Source organism: Amia ocellicauda, chromosome 6 (genome assembly GCF_036373705.1).
Source record: "Amia ocellicauda isolate fAmiCal2 chromosome 6, fAmiCal2.hap1, whole genome shotgun sequence".
Taxonomy (NCBI): domain Eukaryota; kingdom Metazoa; phylum Chordata; class Actinopteri; order Amiiformes; family Amiidae; genus Amia; species Amia ocellicauda.
Window position 1 is genome coordinate 43,738,923 of NC_089855.1, and position 25,145 is coordinate 43,764,067.

General features: G+C 44.8%; 2 non-coding genes across 2 annotated transcripts; both read left to right on the top strand.

Annotated features, from left to right (window-relative positions):
• The first annotated feature begins 610 nt into the window (after positions 1-610).
• Positions 611-725, top strand: LOC136752101 (U5 spliceosomal RNA). Its single transcript, XR_010817266.1, has one exon. It is a non-coding gene; the product is annotated as a U5 spliceosomal RNA (small nuclear RNA).
• Positions 726-8,955: 8,230 nt separating this feature from the next.
• On the top strand, positions 8,956-9,070 carry LOC136752018 (U5 spliceosomal RNA). Its single transcript, XR_010817200.1, has one exon. It is a non-coding gene; the product is annotated as a U5 spliceosomal RNA (small nuclear RNA).
• The last annotated feature ends 16,075 nt before the right edge of the window (positions 9,071-25,145 follow it).

The following is a 25,145-nucleotide window of genomic DNA, read 5'->3' on the forward strand; positions in this document are numbered from 1 at the left end:
TAGGGACCACTGCTCCTTTTTTCCAGACCAATGTATAGCCCACTTTTCTTTTAAATTATGTTTAAAACAAAATTGAGGAAGCAGTGGTTACTTCTGAATCAAACATATTGACCCCCTCACTCAATCTGTAAATCCTGCAGCAAACATTGGAATATGCATAGATATTTGCACAGACTGGTATAAATGTCCCTAATAAATAACCAAGTGCCATTTTTGTTGTTTCAAATGTGTCCAACATCTTACCAGTATGTCCTTTTAGTATGTCACAAAGGTTCCCTAATTCGTTTTACAAATGTTCCCTGTATGATATGAATGTTCCCTAAGCATGTGACGAATGTTCCCTAGTTTATGTTATAGATGTGCCCTAGCACTTCTCTCTCTCTCTCTCCCTCTCTCTCTCTCTCTCTCTCTCTCTCTCTTTCTCTCTCTCTCAATTCAGTGCATTTGTATTGTCAAAGCAATTGGACATGCAAACATACATACATACATATGGAAAGTAAACAATATCATTATAAATCACAATAAGATGTAATAAAGTACAGAAAAACAAAATGTAATAAAATGTGATCTTTAATACACACAAATATGTATGGCTGGTCGGAAGCGTCTTGGACTCGGGTTCCTCTTCATTACTTATAATGCTTTTGCCTTTTGCTAAAGCTTTCCTTGGAGGGGAACGTGGATGAGTTTGTACCATTCTTGGGAGGCTCTTCCTTGTTGGGGCGGAGCTGTGATCCAGGTGAACAGCAGATCGGGCATAGGTGGGCATGTGGGCGGAGGAGGAGGAAGGCCGGTCAAGCAAATAAGCTTGCTAAAATACGCAGCAGCAGCAAACAGCCCCCCCATCCAGCCAGCCAGGCAGTCTGGCTGGCAGTGACTGAGAGGTTGACAGACGGCAAGCAATGGAATGCTCGTGCTCTGTGATGTCTTAGCAGTCAGCTCAGAGAGAGGTTCGTGATGTCATCGCTGAGCTGGCTGGCTCTGTGTGTCTTGCTGGCTTTGTGTATGTGTGTGTGTGAGAGAGAGAGAGATTTTTTTATTTTTAACACCTTTATTTTACTAAAAAAAACAATTAAAACAAACTAGAAACACATAAAAGACATGAAAAAAACTCCCGACATTAAAACACAACCTATTCTAAAAACGCTCAATAAAAACCACTACACACGTGCTACCTATAAAATATTCAAGTGAATTAAACCAGTTGGTTAAAATGTCCAAAGTCAATGGCACAGAGGGCCGCCCCGACCCCCCACATCTGCAGAAAAGTGTCCAGGTCTCCCGTCAGGCTGTAGAAACTGTAATCCAGTCGCACTCTGGAGCTTACGAGAGACCTGAAGAGGGAGAGTGCACACTGTTGCTGCACCCGCTAAGTCTGACTTCTCCTACTGCTCAGGATTAGCCAGCATTGCCTGCCCCACTAGAAGGTTTGCTAACTGACAAACATGTAATTGGCGCTGCTTGTACTGGACTCCCAAAATAAACACAGTGCGTGAGAAAAGGAGGCCCAGCTGCTTGAACAGGCTCTCCAGTGCAGTGAACAGCAGCTCTAATCTAGGGCAGTGGCAGAAACAGTGAAAAAGTGTCTCTCTCTCCCCACAGTAGGGGCAGGTGTCGCTCACTCTGGGGTCCAGTGTATGTGCAAAAGAGTTTGTTGCGATGACGCCATGCAGAAGCCATGCAGAAGCGGGGGCTTGTTCAGGCTCCTCCAGGCCGGGCAGGCATCTTCCCCCAGAGCCAGGTGCTCCCTCCAGGGGGTGTCAGGGAGGGGCTGCAGCTGCTGATGGTGCAGACCCCTCACACTGAGCTGATAGAGCTCCTGACGCTGAGCTGTGAAAACAGACACACTACAGAGACTGTGAGGCAACAGAAGGCGGCCTGATGAGCTAGGGGGGACTGAGAGACACAGACAAACAAGGGGAAAGACGGTGTCAGGGTCCTTGGGCCAGCAGTGCTGCGTGAGAGCCTGGAAAAGCCGCTCCACAGCGCCTATGGGAAGGGCGTTCTGTACTGCCCAGAGAAATCTGGTTACGACTCTCAGTGACCTCATACCCAGCCTGGCAGCCAGGCTGTCGGCACAAACCCACTGTCCCCTGTTAAAATCCAACAAATCCCTCAGCCGGATCACGTCGACCTTAAGCAGGACTGACCTGAGGCTGCTGGAGAGCAGGAGTGGACAGCTAAAACCGGGGTTATACAGCAGTGGCTCCTCTAACAGCCAATACAGACTTCTGCCCCCCAGCTCCCTACCCAGGGAGAAGCGCTGCCACACCTCTAAAACAGAACTATAAAAAACAGGCAGGGACGGAAGTATATTGGGACATGTCTTAAGTAAAAACATGTGTCTGTCATAACAAGTGTCCAGGGTGGGAGACACTGGGGATCTGGAGGGTACAGGAGCCTCTGAGCTGTCTGCAGCCGAAAGGCACTCAGCCTGCTTAACAGATCTACCAACACCTGTCCCCCCTCCTGGAGCGGCAGGTACAGCACTGCTTTGCGCACCCAGTGCAGCCCGTCCCAGAAGAAATCCAGGAGCAGGGTCTGTATCTGGGACACCAGGGCCGGTGGGGGGTCCAGACATGCATAAGTGTGCCAGAGCATGGAGGCCACCAAGATATTAATTACAATTGCTCTCCCCCTAAAGGAGAGCTGGGGCAGCAGCCAGTGCCATGCCCTCAACCGGCCCTGTACCCTCTCCAGCAGGCCAGCCCAGTTCTCCTGCGTCTCCCCCAAAGTCACACCCAGCACCCGAGGGCCTGAGAGAGACCACTGCAGCCCCGCAGGGAGGGCAGGGGGTGCAGAAACCTTCCACACCCCAACCAGATGAGCGCTGCTCTTGCCCCAGTTGACCCTGGCTGAGGAGGCCCTGCTGAACTCCTCCAGACACTCCCACAATGACCTGGACGTCTCGCTGCCCAGACTGCGTGTCTCAGCAGCATAGGCCGACACCCTTGGGTGACAATGGATGGACAGCCCGGCTAGCAGCCTGTGCAGCAGGGGCTCGATAGAAAGGGAGTATAGCATCCCTGACAGACTGCAGCCCTGTCTGATGTCTCGATGGATGGGGATAGGCTCACTCAGGCCACCATTGATCTTCAGCACAATAAACACATGACAGTACAGCAGCTGAATAAATTCTACGAACCGCGGGCCGACACCAACTGCTCTCAGCACCTGAAACAGGCACTGCGGCCGGCATGATGTCTCTGAGCCGCTTAGCCAGAGCCTTAGAAAGGATCTTATAGTCCTGACACAGTAGCGCCACTGGCCTCATGTTCACAATGGAGGACAGATTCCCCTTCTTGGGCAGCAGGGTCAGAATAGCTCTACGACAGCTAATGGGCAGCAGCCCAGCTCACAGTCCCTCCTGCAGCACTGAGAGCAGGTCCGGGCCCAGCTCAGTCCAAAACTCTGAGAAAAACTCCACAGTGAGCCCATCCAGCCCCGGTGCCCAGCCCTTATTGAGCTCTTGCATTGCGCAGGTCAGCTCTGCCAGATTTAGAAGGGCCTCCAGCCCCTTGACCCCATCCTGTGGGAACTTAGGCAGACTCTGCAGAAACTGCCGCTGCTGCTCCAGGCTGCCTGGCTCTGCGGAGTACAGCTCCCTATAGAACTGGGCGGCATGACTACACATCTCTTGCCCATCCTGCAGCACGCGGCCCTCAGCCGTCCTCAGGCAGAGCATCACCCTGCTCTGCTGCCGCCTGCATTCCAGCCCAAAGAAGAACTTGATGGGCGCATCCATCTGTGTCAGGCTCTGGAACTGCGAGCGCACCATTGCTCCTCGAGCCCGCGTCCTTAGCAGCTCTGACAATGCCTGCTGCATAGCTTTGAGGTCCTCTAATGCCCCTGAATCTCCAGAGTCCAAGGCTCGGTGGAGCACCTGAATCTCTCCTTCTAACTCCTTCTTAGATTCATTCAAGCTGTCAGTCCTATGCTTAGTGTACTTCTGGCAGAAGAGCCTGATCTGAACCTTGCCAATGTCCCACCACTGTCTCAGGGAGGCAAACCTAGGGCGCTCTGATCTCTGCCAAAAGAAAAGAAAAGAATTACAAAAAATCCTGTCCTGCAGCAAGCTATTATTGAAAAGCCAGTAGGCACTGCGCAGCCGGACAGGAGGCAGGGTGACACTCACAGTGATGAGACAGTGGTCAGTGGTCAGGTGGGGGTGATATGGAAGCCACCGATCAGATTGACATGATGTCTAAATGTATTAAATCTATCCAGCCTGGCTAGCGACATAATGCTAGTACCCGGCCTCACCCAGGTGTACTGTTTCACCTTTGGGTTGGCATTCCTCCAGACATCGACCAGATTGTGCAACTGTGTATTACCTTCCAGCTGTTTTGCCGACTGTGGACTGGGCTCCAAATGATTCCTATCTAATCTATAGTCCACAGTACAGTTCCAATCACCCCCCCAAAACCAGGATCTCCTCAGCCCCACAGTCTGCTAGCGCTTTGCTGAGCACCAAAAACACTGACAGTCTGTCTCTCACAGCATTGGGGGCATAGATATTAATAAACACTGTAGCATTATGTTGGGTGTATTTTTATAAGAGCATTTTAGCTCTGAGCTGAAGCACTGACTTCTCCCCCCAAAGTTATCAGATTTTCTTAACTCATCAGCTTGGAACTGGTTTACATCAAAGTGACAGTTTTGGGGAGGATTGCACCAAGAATAGGCCAAATAGTTTGGAATCCTGCTGTGGGATGTCTGGAGAAGTGGGCCTGTAGGTAATATAACTCTTTGAACTGGAAATCCAATCTCACAAACTCAAGAACCAATCATCTATTGATCTGACAGGCGTATACAGAACAGCACACGGTCTCTCTCTCTCTCTCTCTCTCTCTCTCTCTCTCTCTCTCTTTCTCTCTCACCTGAACCAGAAACTTGCTGCCACAGCTCAACCTGTAGCTCTGTTGCCAGAACCAGAACCAGAAACCAACTAAGTCTTTTCCGGCAACAGAAGAGTTAAACTGGGAGAAGGAGATTGAGCCGTACGAAGAATTCTTTTAAAGGACTTTATCAAATAAAGAATTTTACAGACTGCACTGCCCGCCTGTGCCCACCTGATCAGTGGAGTTTTTACAGCTGGACAATTGACTAAGTCGACTGTATACGATAGTGTCAGTCATTTAAATAGCTACTGAGTCTTAAGAAACTCGATCCTTGGAACGAACAGGGCCCTGCTTTCCTCAAAGACTTTGTCTTCAAGTAACTATGGTGGAAACCCTGCTTACAAAGAAGATTTTGTGCACAACCTTGGAGCCTTCAAACCACTAGAAAAGACTCTACATTCGCGAAACCCCAACTTCCAGGTGCATCGACTGAGTGGAAGTTCTTGGACAAAGCCGAACCGGACTGCCTTTGTTCCAAACCACACGGACCTCGTGCCGTGTGCTGTTATCTGAGCCCGAAGCCAGAGAGGCCTCTCTGCGACGAAGTTCAGATAAGTTTAACAGTTTGGAGTTCATGATTCATGACATTTGAGAAATAAATTAGAAATGTTAATCTGTGATTCATAACTCTAGAATGTGTAATATCATTTAGTTTTCTTCAATATAAATGTGTGTTGCATTAAACTGTTTTGTTGATAATTTTAGAAATAAAATCTGTCAACGCCGAGAAATATCTTCTCATTCCTGTTTAACTGTTTAGTCTGAAATTGACACAAGTTAATAGACACCAGATTATAGGTGGCCCTGCTTATCCTTAATCATTGAATAATAATCAGTTAAGGGAAATTGTGGTAACAAGTAATGATAGGATCTTTCTCGGCACCTACGTAAATGAGACTGATATATATATAACGAGAAGTTACCTGACATAAATACTATCCTGCGTAGTTATTTAATGTCTGACTAACAATACTAATGAGAGACTCACCTTCGTCTTACTAACCGGTATTGTGGTCAATGTGTTTATAACCTTTTTTGTTTAACCATTTGTGTGATATCATATGCGATCACATGGTCTTTGATTTGGTCAAGGAAGTGATTTGTCTTTGAGTTGTTGATCTAGAGATGAATGTTAATTAGTTTTGCCCTTTTGTATAATTAGTGTAGTGCTACATTTAGTCTTTGTTTTTGAATAAATTTGACAATTCATATCTTTGGAATTGGAGTCTGCGTCCAATTATTACAGAAATTGAGTTCTACAAGATTCCAGGATTCGTGATAAGGTGATACTATAAATTCACTACTTGAATTGAAATTTATAAGTGTACCTTACGCTACAATAAACAGAACTATTATTTTGAAAGTGTGCAATTTGTAGCCGAAACCGAAGCACACCGGAGCCCCGGAGCGCAGACGGAACAGAGTCGGATTAGCTATCAAAGATAATAACTAATAACACAAATAGACACAGACAATAATAACAACGGTGGTGACAGCACAGCCGTGAAGCCAAATAACCGAGCAATAATTATTGTTAATAAACAATTGTAAGAGAATTTTGAATGCTCGTTTTTTCAGTCAATCTAAATAAATAGTTGAACTGAAAACTCATAGGTCATTTGGTTTCTCTTTCAAGATTCTTTTTAGAGGGAAGATGCGTTCAAGTCACAGATGTGCAATAATCATTTATTTTGACAAAAATAGGAAACTAATATCATTCAATTATATTACTGAAAATAAGTAATATTAAGCTTCTGCTGGATTACAGTAAGAAACAGATAATACCCATTTTCTTCTTTCTCCTCACAGTACAGCTTATAGGCCAGTCTGGTCAGGCAGAATGCAGTGTGTCTCTCTCTGTCTCCCTCCAGCTCTCTCTTGTGTCTCGTTGCAGGATGAAGAAGTTAAGAGAACTCAAATTCACTTTGTTTTCCCTTTTATAAGGTTTCCTTCCAACCAATAGCATTTTGCCACCACCATGACTTAATTATGAAGTGGGGGTCCCTTCGAATTTGGCTAGGAACCGATAAGAGGACAGGTCCCTTTTGGTCTTCTGGACATACAGACAAGGTTACCAGGGGCTACCAGAGGCTACCAGTGGCTACAAAGGAACTGTCCATTGCTTATATTTAAATAAATTCTGTTATCCAATCAAAAAACATAACAGCCATTACTGTTATCCGTCAGTCTGGTGTACTGTACGCTCCTATACTGTACTATCAAGAGTATGCGCTCCACACATTCATATCGGTTTCCTCTTTAAGTAAAGAGGACATTTAAAAACCTTTACATTAAATCTTCTATTTAACATTTACCAAATTTTATAATTGATAATTATATATATACAGTATGTTATTACATAATTATTTAAAAAGCTATAATTCTTCTAAATAGTTATTTCTGTTCTAATTATTGTAAATAAGCAATTCTTTTTAAAAGAGAAGAGTAAGAAATTATGCAGGTTTTCCATTATGTAGAGAGGGAAAAAAAAACACAGAAACTGCATGCAACTTCCATAATGCACCATTTTGGGCAACACAAATGTTCCCATGTAAATTAGACTGAGTTGACTATCTAATTTACATAGAGGACATTTAGCACCCCCTGGATGTGCCCTGGATGTGCATCCCACAAATCTCCATCAACTGCAAGATGCTATCCTATCAATATGGGCCAACATTTCTAAAGAATGCTTTCAGCACCTTGTTGAATCAATGCCACGTAGAATTAAGGCAGTTCTGAAGGCGAAAGGGGGTCAAACACAGTATTAGTATGGTGTTCCTAATAATCCTTTAGGTGAGTGTAGATTGGACAGATATGTTGTTTGTTAATGAAATGGTCATTATCTGGTCCGGTGTCACGCTGAATCCAGTGCCCCTACGAGTCATGTGTCCCGGGTTGGTTTGTGCATGAATAAATTCATTTTCTAAGCAAAGGCCGAGTTACACAAAACATACATATTCTACAGTAAGAGAAGATCAAATACACAGTAAGATCTGTTACACTGATGTGCTTTGCGAGCTATCACACGCCAGCAGTTCCGACAATGTATTATTATTATTATTTTTATTATTATTATTATTATTATTATTATTATTATGTATTTGTTAGCAGACGCTCTTATCCAGGGTGACTTTCAAAACATAGGAGCATTGCTGTGTGTCTGGCAACAGGGACAATGCAACAGTGATTTTAGACCTTCATCACAGACTTCATCAATAAGCACAATATCCCATCAAAGCATTAACATCACCTGAGATGGTCCAACAGTTTATTGATCTGCCCACAATTGTGCCGCAAAAACCAACAAAACAGTCGCATCCATAATCAATAGGCTAGCCAATTGTTTTTTAAATAAGAATAAAAGTAAAGATACGCCACAAAATGAATGAAAATGTGAACTGTGAGCATGGTGACGAATGCATGTGAACTAATCCTGTATTTTAGTCAATACAGTGAAAGTGTCTGAAATAGCAAATCGGTGTAAATCCCTTAATGCATCAATACAAATAAATGCAAATAAAAGGCTGATCTTAGCATATTCGTATACTTGTATGTTCGTTTCTGGTTTTCTACATGTGATTTCGTGTTTTTTGTTTGGTTTTTACAATGTATCTGTGCTGTGTGTAGACGTGGAATGAGTTTGATTGTGATGTTAAATAGGGTTTAGAAACACAGTCGCCTCGGGGCTGATTATTATTGCTGTGTTTCTTCACTTCTACTCAAATACAAAATTGAGGAAGCAGTGGTTAGTTCTGAATCAAACATATTGACCCCCTCACTCAATCTGTAAGTCCTGCAGCAAACATTGGAATATGCATAGATATTTGCACACATTTCTCTCTTTCTCTCATTCTCTCTCTCTCTCTCAATTCAGTGCATTTGTATTGTGAAAGCAATTGGACATGCAAACATACATACATACATACATATATATGGAAAATAAACAATACAATTATAAATCACAATAAGATGTAATAAAGTACAGAAAAACAAAATGTAATAAAATGTGATCTTTAATACACACATATGTATGGCTGGTCGGAAGCGTCTTGGACTCGGGTTCCTCTTCATTACTTATAATGCTTTTGCCTTTTGCTAAAGCTTTCCATGGAGGGGAACGTGGATGAGTTTGTACCATTCTTGGGAGGCTCTGCCTTGTTGGGGCGGAGCTGTGATCCAGGTGAACAGCAGATCGGGCATAGGTGGGCATGTGGGCGGAGGAGGAGGAAGACCGGTCAAGCAAATAAGCCTGCTAAGGTACGCAGCAGCAGCAAACAGCCCCCCCATCCAGCCAGCCAGGCAGTCTGGCTGGCAGTGACTGAGAGGTTGACAGACTGCAAGCAACGGAATGCACGTGCTCTGTGATGTCATAGCAGTCAGCTCAGAGAGAGGTTCGTGATGTCATCGCTGAGCTGGCTGGCTCTGTGTGTCTTGCTGGCTGTTTGTGTGTGTGAGAGAGAGAGATAGTGTGTGTGTGTGTGTGAGTGGGTGGGAGGTTGTGCTAGTGTCTGTCTGTCTGTCTGTCTGTCTCTCTCTGTCTCTCAATTCAATTCAATTCAATTCAATTCAAGGGTGCTTTATTGGCATGACAAACAGTTTTCTCTGTCTCTCTCTCTCGCTCTGTAGATGCATCATAGGGAACATATGTAACAATCTCTCTTCTTGTTTACCAAAAATGTTTATGAACGTATTTCAAGTGGGTTTTGCCTTGGTTGGAAACGTTTTAAGATTATTTATGAAGTGTAAATAGGATTTGTCTAAATTCTCCATAGTTTTCAATGTATGTGCCATTCAGTAGCATTCATGTTATAGATGTGTCCTATGCAGTGGTAGGGTCAATAAAATGTCAGTAAAACTTTATTTTAGCATTTACGGAGGAAGAAATGCAAATAGAGGGTCCTCACTAATTATCTAATTTATCAACATCGTTTAACATTAGGTCTTGCGAAGCTGCAGAAAATGCTGAATACTCGTATGTGTGTTCAAACACCAGCTGCTAAAGTCTGATAGCTGTTGAAGACTCTGTATAGGACATTGAAGAAAGTGTTTTGTGATAATTATATAATGTTTTATATTAATACTAGCATTAGAAGTAGTTTTGTTTACAGACTGAGCAGATTAGATTTAGCAGGACAAGTAAAGGGTAAAGAAGGTTGGTTTGTTAGAAACTCCTGTCAGTAATGAAAGATTACACAGTGCCGAAATAGCCTATAGATGTCTGCTGTGATGACTTATGACTTAATCATTTTTCCAGATAGGGAGGAATTGTTTTTGTTAAAGAGCGATTGACACTAGGTAAATGATGACCGTGGGATCGCATCTTCCTAGTGCACATCAAAGACAGACATTTGCTTTGGATCCATCACCTCTTCACGGGAGGACAGATTGTAAACGGACCCGGACCTGTATCTTCTGATTGGATGAACGGCCATAAGATGTTATGTCATTTTTCCTATAAAGTTGTACTCATGTCTGTAAATATTAAGTCTCACTGAAGGAATTATTCCTGACGTGGGGCTTCCGAGCGGCTCGATTAAAGTACTGTTTGCTTTATCTTCGCGACTTCTCCACTTATTTCTAAGACGGTTCAACACACACAGCCAGCAAGACACACAGAGCTAGCCAGCTCAGCGATGACATCACGAACCTCTCTCTGAGCTGACTGCTATGACATCACAGAGCACGAGCATTCCATTGCTTGCCGTCTGTCAACCTCTCAGTCACTGCCAGCCAGACTGCCTGGCTGGCTGGATGGGGGGGCTGTTTGCTGCTGCTGCGTACCTTTGCAAGCTTATTTGCTTGACCGGCCTTCCTCCTCCTCCACCCACATGCCCACCTATGCCCGATCTGCTGTTCACCTGGATCACAGCTCCGCCCCAACAAGGCAGAGCCTCCCAAGAATGGTACAAACTCATCCACGTTCCCCTCCATGAAGAGGAACCCGAGTCCAAGACGCTTCCGACCAGCCATACATATATGTGTGTATTAAAGATCACATTTTATTACATTTTGTTTTCCTGTACTTTATTACATCTTATTGTGATTTATAATTGTATTGTTTCTTTTCTTTATATATGTTTGTATGTATGTATGTATGTATGTATGTATAAATGTATGTTTGAATGTCCAATTGCTTTGACAATATAAATGCACTGAATTGAGAGAGAGAGAGACAGAGAGAGAGACAGAGACAGAGACAGACAGACACAGAAGACAGACAGACAGGCACTAACACAGCCACCCACCCACCCACTCTCACACACACACACACACACACACTCTCTCTCTCTCTCTCTCTCTCTCTCTCTCTCTCTCTCTCTCTCTCTCTCTTTGCATGCTGGGAGTTTATGGGAGGAGTCAGTGGTGGTGGGAGTTTTGTTTGGAGAGAGTGTGTGTGTGTTTTTACTACTCTTTTTCTTTCCGTTTCTTGTTTTTTTATAGATACTTTTAATCGTTTGTTGGTTTTAAACATTTCGGGTTTAGGGGGTTGTTTTTCGATTTAGATCAACATGGCGTTGCGGGCGGGGAGACCCCCCCTTCATTTAATTACGAAACGCTGACCCGAAAGCACGGGTTTATGGCCTCGGTGGGGACAGAGTAGGGGAGCCTAGTGGGGAAGCTGCTAGCAGTGAGAATGCAGAGCAGCCACGGGCTCAGTTAGCCGAGGAGGGAGCTGCTGTTGCTGCTGATGCGGCCGCCACCAAGATTGAACACTTAGCCAGTGATGACGGGTTTAAAGTGCCCAGGAAAAGACAGCAGAAGCAGTCTGCCCCGTCTTCTGAGGCCGTTGATACAGTTGTCTAAAAAGGCGAATATTGCGAGGGCGGCTGGTGAGGAGGATCCCGGAGACGGTGTGGGGGCTGTGGTGCGGCGGGACTCGCAGTCAGGGGAGTCTGTCTGGGGGAACCTGCCGTCTCAACCCAAGGTGGCCGACCGACTGCGGCGCCGGGAGTCTGAGTGCAGTGCTGCGGCTGTGGAGAGCGCAGACTCGGACAGCGCTGCTGAGGGGGACATCGCTAACTCCCAGGGCGAGCCCGTCTCCACTGACACTGCGGGATACAGTGCTAAAAGCATTAAGGATTTTTTAAGGGAGACAAAGGGGAAGAGGAATATAGTTTTAGAAAACTTCTTCCCTGATTCAAAGCAGTTCCTGGCATCTGCACAAGTGATCCTGCAGGATGTGGCACTCGCGGAGTTTAGTGAGCCGGAGTGCTACATGTAAAAGAGTGTTGTCAGGACTGCTTTGCAATCTAATGATGATGGTTAATAGTATGTTTTTTTATGTCTCAATGTTTTATTTGTACAAGAGACGCACGCAGAAAGTGTGAATGAGTGGGAGTGTCAGTGGGAGTGGAAAGGAGAGAGTATGTTTAGCCAAGGGTCTAGTGTGAGTGGGGGAGTGGGGATTTTATTTTCACACACTTTTAAAATTGATTATTTTAAGAAAACAGAGTTTGTTGGTGGAAGATTGTTGATGGTAAAGGCTGAGAGCGGGGGAAGGACCTTTGTGTTTATTAATATCCATGCCCCCAATGCTGTGAGAGACAGACTGTCAGTGTTTTCGGTGCTCAGCAAAGCGCTAGCAGACTGTGGGGCTGAGGAGATCCTGGTTTTGGGGGGGTGTTTGGAACTGTACTGTGGACTATAGATTAGATAGGAATCATTAGGAGCCCAGTCCACAGTCGGCAAAACAGCTGGAAGGTAATACACAGTTGCACAATCTGGTCGATGTCTGGAGGAATGCCAACCCAAAGGTGAAACAGTACACCTGGGTGAGGCCGGGTTCTAGCATTATGTCGCTAGCCAGGCTGGATAGATTTTATACCTTTAGACATCATGTCAATCTGAACGGTGGCTGCCATATCACCCCCACCTGACCACTGACCACTGTCTCATCACTGTGAGTGTCACCCTGCCTCCTGTCCGGCTGCGCAGTGCCTACTGGCTTTTCAATAATAGCTTGCTGCAGGACAGGATTTTTTGTAATTCTTTTCTTTTCTTTTGGCAGAGATGGAGATCAGAGCGCCCTAGGTTTGCCTCCCTGAGACAGTGGTGGGACATTGGCAAGGTTCAGACCAGGCTCTTCTGCCAGAAGTACACTGAGCATAGGACTGACAGCTTGAATGAATCTATGAAGGAGTTAGAAGGAGACATTCAGGTGCTCCACCGAGCCTTGGACTCTGGAGATTCAGGGGCATTAGAGGACCTCAAAGCTATGCAGCAGGCATTGTCAGAGCTGCTAAGGACGCGGGCTCGAGGAGCAATGGTGCGCTCGCAGTTCCAGAGCCTGACACAGATGGATGCGCCCATCAAGTTCTTCTCTGTGTTGGAATGCAGGTGGCAGCAGAGCAGGGTGATGCTCTGCCTGAGGACGGCTGAGGGCCGCGTGCTGCAGGATGAGCAAGAGATGTGTAGTCATGCCGCCCAGTTCTATAGGGAGCTGTACTCCGCAGAGCCGGGCAGCCTGGAGCAGCAGCAGCAGTTTCTGCAGGGTCTGCCTAAGTTCCCACAGGATGGGGACAAGGGGCTGGAGGCCCTACTAACTCTGGCAGAGCTGACCTGCGCAATGCAAGAGCTCAATAAGGGCTGGGCACCGGGGCTGGATGGGCTCACTGTGGAGTTTTTCTCAGAGTTTTGGACTGAGCTGGGCCCGGACCTGCTCTCAGTGCTGCAGGAGGGCCTGTGAGCTGGGCTGCTGCCCATTTGCTGTCGTAGAGCTATTCTGACCCTGCTGCCCAAGAAGGGGAATCTGTCCTCCATTGTGAACATGAGGCCTGTGGCGCTGCTGTGTCAGCACTATAAGATCCTGTCTAAGGCTCTGGCTAAGCGGCTCAGAGACATCATGCCGGCCGCAGTGCCTGTTTCAGGTGCTGAGAGCAGTTGGTGTCGGCCCGCGGTTCGTAGAATTTATTCAGCTGCTGTACTGTCGTGTTTATTGTGCTGAAGATCAATGGTGGCCTGAGTGAGCCTATCCACATCCATCGAGACATCAGACAGGGCTGCAGTCTGTCAGGGATGCTATACTCCCTTTCTATCGAGCCCCTGCTGCACAGGCTGCTAGCCGGGCTGTCCATCCCTTGTCACCCAGAGCAGGCAGTCAGGGTGTCGGCCTATGCTGCTGAGACACACAGTCTGGCCAGCGAGACGTCCAGGTCATTGTGGGAGTGTCTGGAGGAGTTCAGCAGGGCCTCCTCAGCCAGGGTCAACTAGGGCAAGAGCAGCGCTCATCTGGTTGGGGTGTGGGAGGTTTCTGCACCCCCTGCCCTCCCTGCGGGGCTGCAGTGGTCTCTCTCAGGCCCTCGGGTGCTGGGTGTGACTTTGGGGGAGAAGCAGGAGAACTGGGCTGGCCTGCTGGAGAGGGTACAGGGCCGGTTGAGGGCATGTCACTGGCTAATGCCCCAGCTCTCCTTTAGGGGGAGAGCAATTGTTATTAATATCTTGGTGGCCTCCGCATGGAGCATTCTGGCACACTTATGCATGTCTGGACCCCCCTTCGGCCCTGGTGTCCCAGATACAGACCCTGCTCCTGGATTTCTTCTGGGACGGGCTGCACTGGGTGCGCAAAGCAGTGCTGTACATGCCACTCCAGGAGGGGGGACAGGGGTTGGTAGATCTGTTAAGCAGGCTGAGTGCCTTTCGGCTGCAGGCAGCTCAGAGGCTCCTGTACCCTCCAGATCCCCAGGGTCTCCCGCCCTGGACACTTGTTATGACAGACACATGTTTTTACTTAAGACACGTCCCAATATACTTCCGTCCCTGCCTGTTTTTTATAGTTCTGTTTTAGAGGTGTGGCAGCACTTCTCCTTGGGTAGGGAGCTGGGGGGCAGCAGTCTGTATTGGCTGTTAGAGGAGCCACTGCTGTGGAACCCCGGTTTTAGCTGTCCACTCCTGCTCTCCAGCAGCCTCAGGTCAGTCCTGCTTAAGGTCGACGTGATCCGGCTGAGGGATTTGTTGGATTTTAACAGGGGACAGTGGGTTGGTGCCGACAGCCTGGCTGCCAGGCTGGGTATGAGGTCACTGAGAGTCGTAACCAGATTTCTCTGGGCACTACAGAACGCCCTTCCCATAGGTGCTGTGGAGCGGCTTTTCCAGGCTCTCACGCAGCACTGCTGCCCCAAGGACCCTGACACCGTCTTTCCCCTTGTTTCTGTGTCTCTCAGTCCCCCCTAGGTCATCAAGCCGCCTTCTGTTGCCTCACAGTCTCTGTATTGTGTCTGTCTCCACAGCTCAGTGTCAGCAGCTCTATCAGCTCAGTGTGAGGGAGCTGCACCATCAGCAGCTGCAGCCCCTCCCTAACACCCCCTGGAGGGAGCACCTGGCTCTGGGGGAAGATGCCTGCCCGGCCTGGAGGAGCCTGAACAACCCTCGCTTCTGCATGGCTTCTGCATGGCGTCATCGCAACAAACTCTTTTGCACATACACTGGACCCCAGAGTGAGCGACACCTGCCCCTACTGCGGGGAGAGAGAGACACTTTTTCACTGTTTCTGCCACTGCCCTAGATTAGAGCTGCTGTTCACTGCACTGGAGAGCCTGTTCAAGCAGCTGGGCCTCCTTTTCTCACGCACATTGTTTATTTTGGGAGTCCAGTACAAGCAGCGCCACAGACATGTTTGTCAGTTAGCAAACTTTCTAGTGGGGCAGGCTAAGCTGGCTATCCTGAGCAGTAAGAGAAGTCAGACTAAGCGGGTGCAGCAACAGTGTGCACTCTCCCTCTTCAGGTCTCTCGTAAGCTCCAGAGTGCGACTGGATTACAATTTCTACAGCCTGACGGGAGACCTGGACACTTTTCTGCAGATGTGGGGGGTCGGGGCTGCCCTCTGTGCCATTGACTTTGGACATTTAAACCAACTGGTTTAATTCACTTGAATATTTTATAGGTAGCACGTGTGTAGTGGTTTTTATTGAGTGTTTTTAGAATAGGCTGTGTTTTTATGTCGGGAGTTTTTTTCATGTCTTTTGTGTGTTTCTAGTTTGTTTTAATTGTTTTTTTTTAGTAAAATAAAGGTGTTAAAAATCAAAAAATCTCTCTCTCTCTCACACACACACATACACACAGCCAGCAAGACACAAAGAGCCAGCCAGCTCAGCGATGACATCACGAACCTCTCTCTGAGCTGACTACTATGACATCACAGAGCACGTGCATTCCGTTGCTTGCTGTCTGTCAACCACTCAGTCACTGCCAGCCAGACTGCCTGGCTGGCTGGATGGGGGGGCTGTTTGCTGCTGCTGCATACCTTAGCAAGCTTATTTGTTTGACCGGCCTTCCTCCTCCTCCGCCCACATGCCCAGCTCTGCCAGATCTGCTGTTCACCTGGATCACAGTTCTGCCCCAACAAGGCAGAGCCTCCCAAGAATGGTACAAACTCATCCACGTTGCCCTCCAATACAAATGCACTGAATTGAGAGAGAGAAGTGCTATGGCACATCTGTAACATAAACTAGGGAACATTCGTCACATGCTTAGGGAACATTCATAACATACAGGGAACATTTGTAAAATGAATTAGGGAACCTTTGTGACATACTAAAAGGACATACTGGTTGGTGTTGGGCACTGTGGAAGGAAAGTTAGAATTCTTTCCCTCATATCTATTCTACTCTCTTGTATACTTAAGAAAGATAAGGTCAAGCCAGGAGGACAGGCCAGAAGGTAGCTTGTTTTCTGTTAGTTATTTACTATGAGAACCTTGGAGACAATGTCAAACAGTACGATTGAAGTGCCTGCCCCCTAATCCAGATGTTGACCTATGAACTCTGATATATATTCTGCTTAGCTAACTCTCTAATGATAATATAGTAATGACTCTGTGATTGTAACCACATCTTTGTTTTTTGTGTATAAAAGCCTCTGACTTTTAAATGAAGGCAGAGCGACTTTGGGATCTTCTTGATTCACTGTTCCTCTCCACGCTGCGTGTATTAAAGGCATTGAAACGAACGTTCCAACCTGATTGAAGATGGTTTTTCTTCCACATTACATGGCGACGAGGATGGGATTGCTAACCCTGACAGAGAGGACTGGAATGGCCAGACCAGTGACCAGCAAAACCGCGCCAGCAAAATAGAAAAAGGTAAAGGAACCTTTTTGAAAAATTCCCTACTGCGGTGCTTTGCTTTCACTTGTCTGCTCGCCTGGCCCTCTGACGATCAGGTAACGCAATCTATATTTTATTAAACGTTGTTGCTTGCCTTATATCAATTACTTGAGGCAGGAAATGTTTTCTTGCTTGTTAAGAAACAAAGTTTCTTAGTGTTACCATAGACTTGACTGTGTCTTCTTGTTTATGAAGTAATAGGACTGTGTCTTCCTATTTAATCTGGGTTGCCATGAACTTGACTGTGTTTCCTTGTTTGTGAAGAAACAGGACTGTGTCTTCCTGTTTGGGTTCCCGTAGACAAAAGTGTGTCTGTAAAACTGCAGGGTAGGTTTGACCTACAATTAGAAAAAAAATAAAATAATGATAATATAAAATCAGGTGTTTTGTAGAACCATAAATGGTAAATGAAGAAACGTCATTAAGTTATATACAAATTATATAAATGCAAATGCTACACCATAGTAGCATTATTCAGTGTGTATCCACTTACATCACATTGAAACATCACATATCATTTCACACTTCAGTCACACATCCAAACAGCACAATTCTTTCAATCCAGTAGTCACTCTAATAAACTATGGAATGTATAGTTCATGAAATGCCCATAGTCCCACCAGACTCTGTTTCCTTGTGCTTAGATTTAAAAGAGGTTGGAGTTGTATGACTATTCATGTTTCTTCCCAATCTATTTCTATATTGTTTCTTCAGGCTTTTTCCTCAAAGATAAAATTGTTATTTTTCAGCACCTGAAATCAATCAGAAATGCATTGTTAATAATCTGTCCGTCTATTCCTGGACATCGCCACCCTCCTGTTGTCAATTGGAATCAGCAGAGTTAGTTGGTTTATTACTTTTACCAGAGTATGGTAAGCATCGTATGTTTCCACCATCACCCTCCCTCCTGTCCGTCCACACACACTGGCATCAGTGGCCATGAGGACGGATTATGGGCTGCAGCACTTAGAGCGGAGGCCAATGTGAGAGGGGAGACTATGCACTGATGTGTCATGGCATGTGAGTAGGGAACCTTTGGACTAAACCTTTGGTTCCTGTGAAGATAGATAATAGTAGTTATTTTCTATTCATCTGTATCAACATCAGTATTATTAGCATTAGTAATGTAACTATTCCCGATTTCCCAGGACATTACTGTCGGTTGACAATGTTGCTTGGTTTGTAGTAGTACATCTGTATTTAGTTACAAGGCAGCTCTCTTATCTCTCTCAGTGGGGAGCTGACCTCACAGACACTTTCACTGCCCCAACGCCCCCTCTGAAAACATCACTCTGTATCCTAACAACTGTTCTTTCTCCTTTCCTAATTTCTTACTAGTGTAGCGTAAGGTACACTTATAAATTTCAATTTAAGAAGTGAATTTATAGTATCACCTTATCATGAATCCTGGAATCTTGTAGCACTCAATTTCTGTAATAATTGGACACAGACACCAATTCCAAAGATATAAATTGTCAAATTTATTCAAAAACAAAGACTAAATGTAGCACTACACTAATTATACAAAAGGGAAAAACTAATTAAAATTCAACTCTAGATCAACAAATCAAAGACAAATCACTTCCGTGACCAAATCAAAGACCATGGGATCGCATATGATAACACAAATCCTTAAACAAAAAAGGTTATAAACACATTGACTACAATACCGGTTAGTAAGACGAAGGTGAGTCTCTCATTAGTATTGTTAGTCAGAAATTAAATAACTACGCAGGTTAGTGTTTAATGTCAGGTAACTTCTCGTTATATATATATCAGTCTCATTTACGTTTAGGTGCCGAGAAAGATCCTATCATTACTTGTTACCACAATTTCCCTTAACTGATTATTATTCAATGATTAAGGATAGGCAGGGCCACCAATAATCTAATGTCTATTAACTTGTGTCAATTTCAGACTAAACAGTTAAACAGGAATGAGAAGATATTTCTCGGCGTTGACAGATTTTATTTCAAAAATGATCAACATAACAGTTTAATGCAACACACATTCATATTTAAGAAAACTAAATGATATTACACATTCTAGAGTTATGAATCACAGATTAACATTTCTAATTGATTTCTCAAATGTCCATGAATCATGAACTCCAAACTGTTAAACTTATCTGAACTTCGTCGCAGAGAGGCCTCTCTGTCTTCGGGCTCAGATAACAGCACACGGCACGAGGTCCGTGTGGTTTGGAACAAAGGCAGTCCGGTTCGGCTTTGTCCAAGAACTTCCACTCAGTCGATGCACCTGGAAGTTGGGGTTTCGCAAAAGTAGAGTCGTTTCCAAACAGATTTTCCACTGGTTTGAAGGCTCCAAGGTTGTGCACAAAATCTTTTTGGCAAGCAGGGTCTCTCACCGTACTTATTTGAAGACAAAGTCTTTGAGGAAAGCAGAGCCCTGTTTGTTCCAAGGGTCAAGTTTCTTAAGACTCAAATAGCTATTTAAATGACTGACACTTTCGTATTCAGTCGACTTAGTCAATTGTCCAGCTGTAAAACTCCACTGATCAGGTGGGCACAGGCGGTCAGCGCAGTCTGTAAAGTTCTTTATTTAATAAAGTCCTTTAAAATAATTCTTCGTACGGCTCAATCTCCTTCTCCCAGTTTAACTCTTCTGTTGCCGGCAAAGACTTGGTTTGTTTCTGGTTCCGTTTCTGGCAACAGAGCTACAGGTTGAGCTGTGGCAGCGAGTTACTGGTTCAGGTGAGAGAGAAAGAGAGAAAGACCGTCCACTGTTCCTTATAGTCTGTCAGATCGATAGGTGATTGGTTCCTGAGTTCTTGAGATTGGATTTCGGTTTCAGCCCCCAGTGTCCTATTGGAGGGGGGCTTGATTTATGACTGATGTCAATCCATGCCATCTTTTGGAAATGCCGGTTGGCCCGGGTTCGTAGCTCTATGTCGGGATTTCGTCTCTCGTCCACTTCAAAGAGTTTTTATCACCTACAGGCCCCTTTCTCCAGACATTTCATAGCAGGATTCCAACCTATTTGGCATCTTCATGGTGCCATCCTCCCCAAAACTGTCACTTTGATGCAAACCAGTTCCAAGCTGATGAGCTAAGGAAATCTGATAACTTTGGGGGGGGAGAGGTCTTCTTTAGATCAGTGCATCAGCTCAGAGCCCAAATGCTCTTATCCAAATTCACCCAACATAACGCTACAATGTTCATATTATTATAATCTAAGGGTTCTAGTCTATTGTGTATTGTATTTATTCTCAGGCCCTTCTCTTATGTTTTACAGTTGTTATTATTATTCTGTACAATACAGGGATTAAATTAAGTATTTTAACCACAAAGTATTGGCTACAGTTATGATGCCTACTTCAGTGTTCATATGCATACAGTTTCTGAGGTCTGGACCACTGCACAGTAGTCCCTGGAGTTGTAGTCCAGACCACTGCAAAATTCGTGCTGAAGTGATCTGGATCACCACGCAATGGCCCAAGGACCACTGCAAACTTGGATTTCAATGTTTTTGTGTAATCCATGTTGCAATAGCAACATCCATGTTCCTTTGTGGTGAGCTGGTTAATTCTGTTCTTTAACATTGAAGAGATTAAGATGAATAAACTTACTGTTGAAGATTATTATTTGATTATTTTTATTTTTATTTTTAGGCATCAATCATTACAAATTCAACTTAGCTAAAATATATCGCAATTCAAAATACATTTTAAAAATTCCAATTACAAATTACACAAGTACATTAAAAGACTTCCTACATCCTGGACGGTGAAAGCTAAGTGCTGTCAAGATGTAGGGTTACAGACTAGGGCTACAGGAAAGGGAGCAAGGAGGAAAACATTCAAGAACGAGAGGAGCATAATAAGCTGAAGTGCTATCTAGCAGAGATAGAGGACTAATATTACAAGTGCGGTCGGAAGAGATGCGTCTTGAGTAAGTGCCGGAATGAGGTCAAGGACTCTGCTGTTTTGACTTTGGTGGGCAGGTCATTCCACCACCGAAGTCAAAACAGCAGAGTCCTTGACCTCATTCCGGCACTTGTGTAACCCTTCTGTAAGATGTAACCCTTACCCAGTGGCTAACCCTAACTCTATGTTACAAATGTTCCCTAAAAGCTTAATTTGAAAAAAAAAAAATTCCTTTAGGAATTTTAAACTTTTAAAGATACACATAGGTAATACCAATGTGGTTTAACAATGCCGAAAATAATAATGTGTTTATCTTTAATAGTGAAGATATTGAATAGATGTATATCTTTCATATACACAAATAGAAAAAAAACGGTTTCCAAACCGAATATAGAACTGAAACTTTCAGACAGTCCATGAAAAATGGAATGTAAACGTTTACACTTCTTAACAATTCTATATATCAATTATATTCATAACCCTAACCCTAACACTAACCCTAACTTTAAGTTACGAATGTTTCCTAAACACTTATTTTGCAGGATCAATAAAAAACTGTCAGGATTTTTTAAACTTTTACTGACACACATAGTTAATAGCAATGTGTTATAACTTTTCCGAAAATAATAATCCGTATATCTTTAATTGTTTTGACATTATTAAGATATAATGCATCTATCACATAGGGAACATTTGTTACATGATAGGAAAAACATACAAATGATGTAACTTTGAATATATTTAATATTACAGCATACAATTTGTCAGGCTTCATAATAATGGAATTTATGACATACTCTGTAAAAATCAAGCAAATAGCATTTGTTGTTCATGAGAAAAAATATATATAATCAAAGCTATCAGACTTTAGCACGTGGTGAATGAACACACATACGATTATACAGCATTTGTTGCAGCTTCGCAAAACCTAATTTTAAACGTTGTTGGTAAATTAGATTCAAAGTGAGGACCCTCTATTTGCATTTGTTCCCCTGTATTATTGCTAAAATAAAGATTTACTGACATTTTACTGACACTACCACTGCATAGGACACATCTGTAACATGAACGCTACTGAATGGCACATACATTGAAAACTACGGAGAATTGAGACTTATCAAATTTACACTTCATAAATCATCTTAAAACGTTTCCAAACAAGGCAAAACCCACTTGAAATACGTTCATTCACATTTTTGGTAAACAAAAAGAGAGATTGTTACATATGTTCCCTATGATGCATCTACAGAGCGAGAGACAGAGAGAGAGAGAGAGAGAGAGAGAGAGAGAGAGAGACAGACAGACAGGCAGACAGACACTAACACAGCCACCCACTCTCCCACTCACACACACACACACACACACACACATTGATAGTAATAATTGGTGGGTGCAGTGTTCGATGGTGCTGTTTGCTAAAGTGACGTGGTACCTAGTTCCCTGAGGCCTGGGCTTTTTCTGGAATATCATGGTATTTGTCTTTTTCATGTTTACTGCCAGGGCCCAGGACTAACAGTACTGCTCTAGCAGTGCCAGGTTTTGCTGAAGCCCCTGTTCTGTGGACGACAGCAAGACTAGGTCATCCGCATAGAGCAGGAATTTGACTTCTGTGTCATTTAGGGTGAGGCCAGGGGCATCAGACTGCTCCAACACCGTTGCCAACTCATTGATGTAGATGTTGAACAGTGTTGGGCTCAGACTGCAGCCCTGCCTCACTCCCCGCCCCTGAGTGAAGAATTCTGTTCTTTTGTTGCCAATTTTTACTGAACATTTGTTTTCGGTGTACATTGATTTTATAATATCATAGACTTTACTCCCTACACCGCTTTGAAGAATTCTGTAATAAAGCCCCTCGTGCCAAATGGAATCGAATGCCATTTTGAAATCAATGAAATAGGCAAAGATTTTGCCTTTACTTTTTTGGTGGACGTGTTTGTCTATGAGGGTGTGTAGGGTGTAAATATGATCTGTAGTGCGGTGATTTGGGAGGAAGCCAATCTGACTCTTACTCAGGACACTGTGCTCGGTAAGGAAGGCCAGTATCCGAGCGTTGATGATACTGCAGAACACCTTCCCCAGGTTACTGCAAACACAGATGCCCCGGTAGTTGTTAGGGTCGAATTTGTCTCCACTCTTATAGATTGGGGTGATCAGCCCCTGCTTCCAGATGTCAGGGAAGTAACCAGTACTGAGGACCATGTTGAACAATTTAAGCACAGCCTCCTGCAGTTGTGCGCTGCTGTGTTTGAGCATTTCAGTGCTGATGCTGTCCGGGCTGCAGGCTTTTCTGGGTGGAAGTGCCTGGAGCTTTTTAGATAGTTCCTGTAGGGTGATTGGAGCGTCATTTGGGTTTTGATTATTTTTAATTGATTGTTTGAGTATTTTCAGTTTTTCCCTGGTTTCAATTTGTTTGTGTGTCAGATCATTTTGTTGGATATCTTTATAAAGGTTTTCAAAGTATTTTTTCCAAATGGTTCCGTTTCGTATTGCCAATTCTTGTTGTTTTGTTGAATTAAATTGTTCCACATTTCCCAGAACTGGTTTTGGTCAACAGATTTCTCTATGTCTGTGAGTGTTTTGTTTGTGTGTTTCTGTTTTTTATTTTTAAGGGTGTGTTTGTAGTGTTTTAGGGTCTCACAGTACTGTTGGCATAGTTCTGTGTCTTGTGGTTGATGATGTTTTTGATTGGATAGGTGCCTTGAATTTGTTTTTTATTGATTTACACTCATCATCAAACCATGTCTGTGTGTGTGTGTATGATTCTGGTTGATTTTTTCTTTGTCTTTTTAAGATTTGCCATTGTGGCTGCAATTTGAAATATTTGATTGATATCATTTATGGCCAGATTTAGTCCTGTCACGTCAGGCTGGTACTGTGAGCTGAGGAAAGTGTTGATGATGTCTGTTATTTCTGTAGAACTGATTGCTTGGTTAAATTCCTCTGTGCTGTTTGGAGCCCATCTTTATGTTTGATTAAGGTTGTACAGCTTACTGGGCTGTGTCTGTGTGTTGCTGGCCTGACTTCTTCTTTTCAGGAACACTGTGATTTGGTTGTGGTCTGACAGGGGGGTTTGCTGCCTGACAGTGAATGCACTGATGAAGGAGGGGTCCATGTCAGTGAGGGCGTAGTCGACTACATTAGTCCCAAGAGCTGAGCAATACGTGAACCTCCCTAAAGAGTCCCCTCTGATCCTGCCATTAAACACCTTCGGGGATGTTCCTCTGGGTTGTGGTGGGGGTGAGGTACAGAGGGGCCTGGCCGAACACATGGCTGTTTCCCTGTGTGCCGATGAAGTTGGGCTCGGTGCCTGTCCGGGCATTGAAGTCCCCACAGAGCAGCACATTCCCCTGGGCCTGGAAATGGCCGATCTCTGTGTGGAGGGTGTTAAAAAATTCCCCATTGTAATAGGGGGATTCAGAGGTGGGGGTATACGCTGTACAAAGGTATATATGGTTCTCACACTGGGCTATTCCCTTCTTAATTTGAAGCCATGTGTGCGTTGGGCCCTGTTTGACTGGGCTGATGTGGTTCGCCAGCTCCTCTTTGTACCACACTATGATCCCCCCAGAGTCCCTGCCACGCCGCACTGTGCTCAGTTTAATTGAGGGCACAATAACCTCCCTGTAGCCCAGGGGGCAGTGTGTGGGCACCTCTGCACGACACCATGTCTCCAGCAGAACTATGATATCTAATTCCTTAATGCTTTTAATGAATTCAGGGTCTGTGCTCTTTAGCCCGAAAGGCGAGGAGTTCAGGCCCTGAATGTTCCAGCAGCAGACTGTAAATGAGCTCATTTTAGCTAACATTGTACTTGGTGGAATAAAATGCCTATCAACAATACAACTATCGAAGGTTTTGTTTAAACTAGAATTTCAAATTTAATAATTATTAGTTTTATGTAAAGTATGGTTACATTGTATGTACACAGGTATTTATTTTTAATTTACAAGTGGGGTTGTCCGTCCCTACCCGAGTTCTCTGGCTCAGCTCAGCAGTCTGGAGCAGAGGAGGCTGAGCAGGTGCTTGATCTCCCCCAGCTCGGTGGGGGCCGGAGTGGCGGCCTGGGTCAGGGCTGCGGCATAGCTGAGCGGCTTCTGATGGGCGCTGTGCCTGGTGCTCGTGGGGCGGGTGGGAGGCTGGGTGATGGGGGGCTGGCCGGTGCTGCGGCATCGTGGTACGTGTGCTCCAGTGCGGGGGGGTTGTATGTTTGGCTGGCCTCTGTTGGTATTGCTGTGTGGATAGGAGCTCATACATT